This window comes from Hordeum vulgare, chromosome 6H (assembly GCF_904849725.1).
Source record: "Hordeum vulgare subsp. vulgare chromosome 6H, MorexV3_pseudomolecules_assembly, whole genome shotgun sequence".
Classification (NCBI taxonomy): domain Eukaryota; kingdom Viridiplantae; phylum Streptophyta; class Magnoliopsida; order Poales; family Poaceae; genus Hordeum; species Hordeum vulgare.
Window position 1 is genome coordinate 229,031,392 of NC_058523.1, and position 9,972 is coordinate 229,041,363.

Below are 9,972 nucleotides of genomic sequence, written 5' to 3' on the forward strand. Positions count from 1 at the left end.
CCGGAGAACCACGTAGGTCCACCGCCACCACGCCATCGTGCTGCCGGAGCTCTCTCCCTCAACCTCTCCTTCCTCCTTGCCGGTTCAAGGTGTTGGATACGTCATCGGGCTGCACGTGTGTTGAACGTGGAGGTACCATAGTTCGGCACATAGATCGAAATCCACCACAATCTGAATCACTGTGAGTACGACTCCATCAACCGCATTCATAGTAACGCTTCCGCTTAGAGATCTTCAAAGGTATGAAGATGCTCTACAACCTCTCTCGTTGCTAGTTTCTCCATAGATAGATCCTTGTATGACGTAGGATTTTTTTTTGAATTAGTATGATCCCCAACACACCCGTCATCGGAATATTCACCTTAAAAATGTCTTGCATGTGTGTGAAACTTCCAAAAACCTTATCTTTGTTCATCATATTGCTATACACAACAAAGTGTTTTTAGATTTTCACCCATATTTCTTTTTGATTCGTGATCAGGCCACAAGGAAAATTCTATACCGAGGTAGATGTGTGCATGGGCTCTATCCGTTGATTCCCCAATTTAGAAGCTTCAATAAACAAGTCTGTGGTGTCATCAAAATTTCTTCAGAAAGGTGGCATGCACGTTTAGGATATCCATCGTTTATTATTGTTCAACAAGTGCTTAGGAATAATAAGCTCCCGTGTGTTGGTGAGCGTAGTATTGAAACTGTTTGTGATTCTTGTCAAAAGGATAAATCTCATCAGCTGCCATACCCCGTGTCTACTAGTATTTCGGTCAAACCTTTACAAGTCATTTTCTCTGATGTATGGGGCCCCGCTCCTACCTCTGTTGGTACTTGGTAGACATGATTACTATGTTAGCTTCATTGATGATTATAGCAAATTCACTTGGATTTATCTTCTCAAAAAATGTTCCAAAGTATTCCAAGTTTTTCAACACTTCCAAGCACTTGTTGAGCGTAAATTTGACAGCAAAATCCTTGATGTACAATCTGATTGGGATGGTGAGTATGAGAAATTAAACTCTTCTTTTCAAGGTTTGGGCATCTCACGCCATGTTTCTTTCCCCCATGCACACCAACAAAACGGGTCAACTGAACGTAGGCATAGGCATATTGTCGAAGTTGGCCTTGCCCTTCTTGTTGGTGCCCCTATGCCTCTCATTTTGGGATGAAGCGTTCCTCACCGCCGTTCATCTCATCAATATGCTCCCTAGTCGGTTTATTGATAATGACACTCCTATTCATAGACTTCTTGGTACTCGACCAGATTACACCTCTCTTTGTGTTTTCGGTTGTGCATGTTGGCCCAACCTTCGCCCTTACAACACTTGCAAACTCATGTTTCGCTCCAAACAATGTGTGTTCCTTAGCTATAGTGCCCAACACAATGGTGTCAAATGTTTAGATGTTTCTATTGGCCGAGTTTATATCTCTAGGGATGTTGTGTTTGATGAAACAATTTTTCCTTTTGCTCATCTTCATCCTAATGTCGGTGCTCTTCTTCACAAAGAAATTCTCCTTCTTCCTCCTCATTTGTCCGGTTTTGATCAAGGGGGTCATAATTGTATTGACAATGTGTCTAACCCTTCTAATCCTGTCCATGAGCTTTGTGATACTGCAAAAAAACACCTGAGGCGGAGGAATGTCGAAAATGCTCAAAACGGACACTGTCTTATGTGACAGCTCTGTCACAGAATCCTCATCGGGATTTGCGTCATAAGACCAAGCGTCGTCATCCCCAGGATATCCGCCCCGCCAGACGCGCTGCGAATCCTCACCAGAAGCAGTGCACCTATCGGTGCCGTCCACGCAACCGGGTGAAGGCCCGACATCTCATGTGTGTGCAAATGTGCCAGGAGACACCCCAACCGCTCGGTTTGGTGTGACCCCTCAGGTCTACGCCAGGTGGGTACCTCGCCAACCAGGTAGGTTGCGCACGGAGACCCGCCTGGATTCGGCGGCGGCTGCGGACGCTTCTGGTGTAGCCAGATCGTCTACGCCCTGATGTCTACTACACAACCTTCATCTTGTAGACTCGTGTTGGGCCTCCAAGCGTAGAGTTTTATAGGACAATAACAAGTTTCCGTCAAGTGGATGACCTAAGGTTTATCAATCCATGGGAGGCGTAGGATGAAGATGGTCTCTCTCAAGCAACCCTGCAATCAAATAACAAAGAGTCTCTTGTGTCCCGAACACACCCAATACAATGGTAAATTGTATAGGTGCACTAGTTCGGCGAAGAGATGGTGATACACGGATGGTAGATATAGGTTTTTGTAATCTGGAAATATAAAAACAGCTAGGTAACAAATAGTACACAACAAGCAAAAGGTTGTATAAATGCTTGGAAACAAGGCCTAGGGTCCATACTTTCACTGGTGCAAGTTCTCTCAGCAATACTAACATAGTTGAATCATATATAAATCCCTCACGTGCGACAAAGAGTTCACTCCAAAGTCACAAATAGCGGAGAACAAACGAAGAATTTATTGTAGGGTACGAAACCACCTCAACGTTATCTTTTCTGATCAATCTTATGAGCTATCCCTATAAGTGTCATGAACAGCCCTAGAGTTCATACTAAAATAACACCTTAAGATACACATCAAGAAAAACCCTAATGTCACCTAGATACCCCAATGTCACCTTGAGTACCCGTGGGCTTGATTATACGATATGCATCACATAATTTCAAATTCTTCATGTTTAATCCATCACAAAGAACTTCAAAGAGTGCCCCAAAGTTTCTACCTGAAAGTCGAGACGAAAACATGTGCCAACCCGTATGCATAGATTCCCAAGCTCACAGAACCCGCAAGTTGATCACCAAAACATACATCAAGTAGATCAATAGAACATCCCATTGTCCCCACAGATGTCCCATCGCAACACATACATCAAGTGTTCTCAAACCCTTAAAGACTCAATCTGATAAGAAAACTTCAAAGGGAAAACTCAGTTCATCACAAGAACATAGAGAGGGGAAAACTCCATATGAGTCATCTATATTAATAAAGCTTGCGATACATCAAGATCGTGCCATCTCAAGAACATGAGAGAGAGAGAGAGAGATCAAACACATAGTTATTGGTACATACCCTCAGCCCCGAGGGTGAACTACTCCCTCCTCGTCATGGAGACCGCTGGATGATGAATATGGCCTCCGATGATGGTTTCCCCCTCCGGTTGGGTGCCGGAACAGGCTCCTGATTGATTTTACGTGGCTCTGGAGGCTTGCAGCGGCAAAACTGCCGATCTAGGTTTCTTTATTTATAAGAATTTTTGGCGTCGGTCTCACGTCAAGGCGTTGCCCGAGGGGTCCACAAGACAGGGGCGCGCCCCCCTGGATTGTGGCCAGGTGGTGGACCCACCCCCCTCCGGTTGATTCTTTCACCAATATTTTTAATATTTTCCAAAAATATTCTCCGTAAATTTTCAGCTCATTCCAAGAACTTTTATTTCTGCACAAAAACAACACCACGGTAGTTGTGCTGAAAACAGCGTCAGTCCGTGTTAGTTCTAATAAAATCATATAAAATTATTGTAAACATGTAATGAATACTTCATAAATTATAGATACATTGCAGACATATCAGCATCCCCAAGCTTAATTCCTACTCGTCCTCGAGTAGGTAAATGACAGAAGAAATAATTTATGAAGTGTGAATGCTAGCAAGTGCACAAGTTTGATCAGTGATACTTGCAATCACTTTTTCTAGCATCAATATAAACAGTAGCTCATCTCATGAAACTTTTCATGATCAAGTAACAAGCTATTCACATGTTAAAGTATAGACCAAAAAGTTTCTTGAAAACTAACAAACCATAATCCTAGTCATCGAACAATTGCAATTCATCTTATTTTCAGGAAGGGTCTGTGTATGGGCTTTGATTTAGCAAATTCCACATACTCAACTATCATATAGTATTCCATGATTGCTAACACTCAAAGCATATTTTTAGAGCAAATGGCATTCGTCAAACACAAAGAAAGATAGGGGCTTAAAGTTTCGCCTCCCAACTTATTTATCATATAGATAATTGTCAACAATAATAATTCATGATCAAATATATTTGAATGGTCATATATGCTTGGATCTTTCCCCACCACATGATGCTTGCCAAGAGAAAAAGGTGAAATACAGGAAGTGGTGAAGATCACCATGACCCTTATATAAATGTAAGTACTAGGAAGTAAAAGATAGGCCCTTCGCACAGGGAAGCATTGATTTGTAGAGATGCGAGAGCTCAAGCTTTTAAAACAAAGACGAATAATAATTTTGAGCGGTATGCTTTCATTATCAACATAACAACTGAGAGATCTCGGTATCTTCCATGCTAGATACATTATAGGCGGTTCCCAAACAGAATGGTCACCAATCAGTCACACTCCACGGCGAGCCGAATCCACGGGTACCGTCCATACAAAGAACAACCCTGGGGGAGTTTTGTTTCATTATATTTTGATTTGATTTTTTTGCATGGGACTAGGCATCCACGAATAGCAACCACTTTCTCGTGAATGATAGTGAATCAACACATATCGTTAGAATAACTCACCTAGCATGGAAGACACTCACAGCCCCTAGTCACTATATTGAGCGATTCGGGCATACAAAACGGAATATTATTTGAAGGTTTAGAGTTTGGCACATGCAAATTTACTTGGAACGACAGGTAAATACGGCATATTAAGGACAGTAAAATTGGGTCTAAACCGAGCTTTCTCAACGAATAGCGTTTTTGTCCGTCCGTTTTCGAGATCTGAGTGTTTCTAGCCATCAGATTTCATGTCTAAAGCGATGTGGCCGAGCTGTCTTGTGGGATGCTGCTCCACATGCCGAAACGAGGCCTCCTGGTTAACTGGGTCATCTGATTAGGTAATTCGGGAGTTTTCAGCCCACTAAACTAACCGAGCACGCACAATCCAGAGCGACGGATCAGCCTGCGCTCAATATAAAGGACCGTGTCCATGACAGAGGGGATCGAGGTGATTGCGATATGGCTGATGCGGGTGCCGCCAGGGGATCCAATCGACGTGCGCGCAATCGATCTTCTGAGTGGATCCGACCGATGGGCGCCAGGGGATCCTGTGGCGCATGATGCGGGTGACTGGAGCCCGCAACGTGGAAAGCAGGGGACGCGTACTACGATGGTTGACGCCTCATCTGGTGGAAACTGCTCCGCTGAAATTGGAATATGCAATCACACTTCAATTTGAAGAGTGCATTCATGGCGGCTGCCGATCCTCTCTGTTGCCAAGGAGTACAAGTACGTGTATATATTCGTCCTTCTTTGCCCCCTTTTGACTCTAGCAGCACAAAAAATTTCACCAAGCCGGGGTAGGTCATGGCGACTGATCCGCCGAGTGCACGGCCTTCCCAGTAGCGGGGCCATGCGGGTGAGGCGGGCCGTGGCACTTGTATTTTGTGGGAGAAGCGAATCAGGCCTATGGCATTTTGGTGAAGCAGGGCTGAATCTCATCTGCCTGGCTGAAAGAGCCAATGAATCACCGGTTCTTGGAATCATTAACATCAACTGATGTTCGCCGTTTTCCTACATCGATTAATGGAGGTATACGTTATTATTTTCCTGACCTGCAGCTTCTTGATTTCATGCGCTTGGATATATAGCTTCTGTCCGACCTTCTCTTAATGTAGTAACAGAACTGTAGCAACTATGGTTCACTGTTGTATTGTCCACTATCTTTATTTTTCTCTTCCCCCTACGATTCCCACTTCCACTCAACAATTATTTTGTTCTAATGTCTTTACAAACTTAGTTTGTACATGGGTTTGTTAATCCTGGATCTAATTAACTATTCAATTTAGGCAGATCATGGAGGCTCGTTCTCATATTTTGCTTTGAGAATTATTCAACGCACAACTTGCCATGTCTGCTGATCACATAATTAGTTCACACGCAGGATGCCACACCTCATCTCGTCATGCAAATATAATCCAACATAGTCTATTTGTGTTATGTGCTTCATCCAGCTGCTATCTGATCTTCAACAGAAATCAGTGGCTTGTTTAGTTCTCAGAATTTATTTGAGACTTATGAACATATGGCTATTCAGAGTTATTAGCTTTTCTGTAAAAAGTAGTCGTGCTGGTATAATACTAACATGTCACAAATGGTCAAGGGAGATTTAGATAGATCTGATTGAGTTCAACAAGTTTATCATGCTACAATATATGCATTGTGATACGTTCTAATGTGTATTGGTTCGATGTTAGATTTGTAAGTGTCATTTGGTATTTTGAGGAGGTCTCATTCTTTGAGGTAGAACCTGATTTATAGTGAACCTGTGGAATTGAGGTTTACTTTGCCCATTGGTTGAGATTTACCGCTAAGGCGAACTTATTTTAAGAGTGTTTAACTCCTTAAGAAGTTTAGAATTTGGACAACAACACATGACCACTTCAGAAGAGAAGGTAACGACATACATATAAAAATTATAATCTCCCTGGTATGGTTGTATCTTTTATTAATTTTAATAATTGGCATTACTAGCATATTTACCAATTTGTAAAACATAATAATTATTTCTTTACTTTTTAACATTTTAACTATTTTTAATAATTTTATTAACTGTTAGTATATATACAATGCTCACTCTGCTTTTGCTGGCCTCTTGATTCAATTAGTTCTATGGTGTTCAAAAAATATGTGTAAACAAATTGCTGGCTTAAGTAGACCTAAATTTCAAGGAAGCTATCCTTAAATATTCAGAACTTCATCTATGTATACATCAGAATACTTATGTATCGGACCATCTACACTTTACATTCATAATATGTGTCCTAAGACAATAACATATACCATGATTATCTAAGCTTGGATTGTGTTGCCACTCTTATTTCCAATTGAATGTTCCTACCAATTTTTCGATTGTTATACAAGCACCACTGGAAACTAGTTTATCTATTATTTAAGACATTCACTTCTTAAAGTATATGAAATTCATATTTTAGCTATCTATGTAACTAAACTAAATATTTACTACTATTTATGCATTATTATACCATGTCTGTTTTTCTAATAGCTTAACGAAATTCTCTTTGATACACCACTACCACCATCGCCAATCTACCAAAAGAAGGCTGAATAGTAAAATAGCATCACAAAGATAGACTAATCGAGTAATTGATTTATAGTACCATTCCCTAATGTCAAATCATAGAGGAAGATGGTATATTATTGTTGTTGTTCTTTTTTGACAATTATAACTCTCCTTTACTCAACCTTAATAACCTGTTTTCCAACTATAATAAGAGAAAGTGGAGCTGAATTTCGCCATTGTCCAAGGGATACGATCAAGGCAGACGACGGTGGACGACTACCATTATTTGATGACTATAAAACTAGCCATGATGGACTAACAAGAAAATCACTTTAATAAACAATGTATAATACTCTAAAAGTCAATTTAACTTTTAAAATAAATGTACCCACATAGTAAGTTTAACCTCTAATATTCGTTGTCAAAATACACGGGCGCGGCAACGCGCGCCATCAATGATCTAGTATGTAGGTATGGTGGACTCATATGGAACAACTTTGGGTTTAAGGGTGTTTGGATGCACAAGTAGTATTTCTACTTGGTGCGGAAGTTTTGACTAGTGCTTAATGATCTAGTTTTGTCCACCATGTGAACATCCACAAGAATCAAGCATGTAGTGCTCAGGAATGCTTATCTTGATCTTGTCCTTGTTAGCACATGAGGTTGTCCTTATCAACACAAGATCATTGACAATAGTTTCAATGATATATTCGTGTTGATCCGCTTGAACTTGCACACCACAATCTTGATGACGATCACCAGAGGGAGCCAGATTTCCGAGATATAGAACTCATGTTCTACTGGTGCAGGGCTCCGGATTTCCGAAGTTGGTCGGATATCCGGGCCTCGGACGTCCGGAGGGAGCCAGAAGTCCGAGTTATATGGCTCTGATTTCTCTGGTATAGGATTCCGGATTTCCGAAGTAGTCGGTCGTCTGGCCCTCGGACGTCTGGAGGAAGCCAGATGCCCGAGGCACTAGTTCTGTTTTCAGATAACAGCAGAGCAGTGGAGATGTGGTCTGAGCAGAACAGTGGAGATGTAGTTTGAGCAAGTTCACCGCAAAACCTGTGATCCCCTCTTAATAGTGCGGGATCCCTAAAGACTCAGGAATCATAAAAGGGGTACTGATGATCCATACTTGAGTGTATACTTTTATTCGCTGATCATCACTCTGCACAACTAACGTCAAAGGAACTGATACCTTTGAGTTAGCCCTTTCACTTGAGCTTGATGTTGTTGTTCCTTCTTGGCTCAAGTTGAAAGCAAGACATGATGAAGTCTTCAAGTAGCTCTCCCATACTCAATGTGGAAAGCCTAGCTTATGTATTCATCTTCATTTGTCCACCATGTGAACATCCACAAGAATCAAGCATGTAGTGCTCAGGAATGCTTATCTTGATCTTGTCCTTGTTAGCACATGAGGTTGTCCTTATCAACACAAGATCATTGACAATAGTTTCAGTGATATATTCATGCTGATCCGCTTGAACTTGCACACCACAATCTTGATGACGATCACCACTTGACGTCATCCTTCATGGGTTGTATGAGATCTTCCTTTTGACGCAAGCCCAATGGAAGCACACCTAACCCCCACATAGGATTCTCACAAAGACCATGGGTTAGTACACAAACACGTAATGGACAAAGCTTACCATACCATGGGATCACTTGATCCCTCTCGGTACATCTTATACGCTTTGTGTGTTGATCATCTTGATTTACTCTTTGTCTGAGATCTTGATCAACCTAGTGTTTCTATGACCATTCTTTGGATAATACCTTGAATAACATCTTGGTCATCATATAAACTCCTTGAACCCAACAGATGGACTTCAAGAAGTGCCTATGGACAAATCCTATAAATATAACTTAAGGCAACCATTAGTCCATAGGAATTGTCATCAATTACCAAAACCACATATGGAGATATATGCTCTAACAATCTCCCCCATTTTGGTAATTGAAGACAACCACTTCAAGAGGGTTTATATAAGGAAATAAGCATAACCAAGCGCACACATACAAGGTAATAAGGCATTTGTGCAAGATGTAAATGCTTACGTAATAAACGCAAAACCCTCTAAACATATCCAAAGTAAACTCTCTAAACTTCTCCCCCATTGGCATCGATTGCCAAAATGGACGAAAAATTTAGGAAGCCCAATATAGTAGGTGGTCCTCCAAAAAGTGTGTACTTCTCAGCAAATGAGTGCAGAAAAATACACAAATACAATGATAAGTAGTTGGAGGAAAACAAACTATATTGAGGACCCAAAGATTGCAAATAAAAGGATCATATGCCACAAAGACATACAAAGATAGAGGCAAGCAATCAAAAGATTCCTGATGGAACAAACAATCATATGGTCCTTCGAACCACATGAATAGAAGATATTATGATAAAGGCAACAGAGTGTTTTATCAAAAACTTAGAGAAGCTCCCCATGATTTGTGCACTAATATGAGATTTTTGTATTTGATACAGGTGCACAAAATAGGATCCTTGCTCCCCCAGAATTTATAAAACACACAACGAGTGCAAGAGTATAGATGAGACAATAAGCATATCAATTGCACAAAACAAATGGTTGAGCAACATGTAATAGAAGCAACTTAAGAATAGGCTCAAACAAAGTAATGTGTATGATTCATGGCAAAGGACTTGAGAAGACTAAGATAAGGATGAGCATTACTCATCAACATAGTCTTGATGAAATGAGATACAAAGTGCAAGACATATCATTCCCACACACACATACTAGAAAATGGGTTCACAAGCTTACTAATAAACAAAATAAGAACCAACGCTTGTGACAACCCATTGTGAAGATAGGAAGTAAGAACCTTGTCAAGAGGAGGGATACTAATTGAAAATGGCAAAACCCTCATCAAGACAAGCATGAGTAAAAATAATC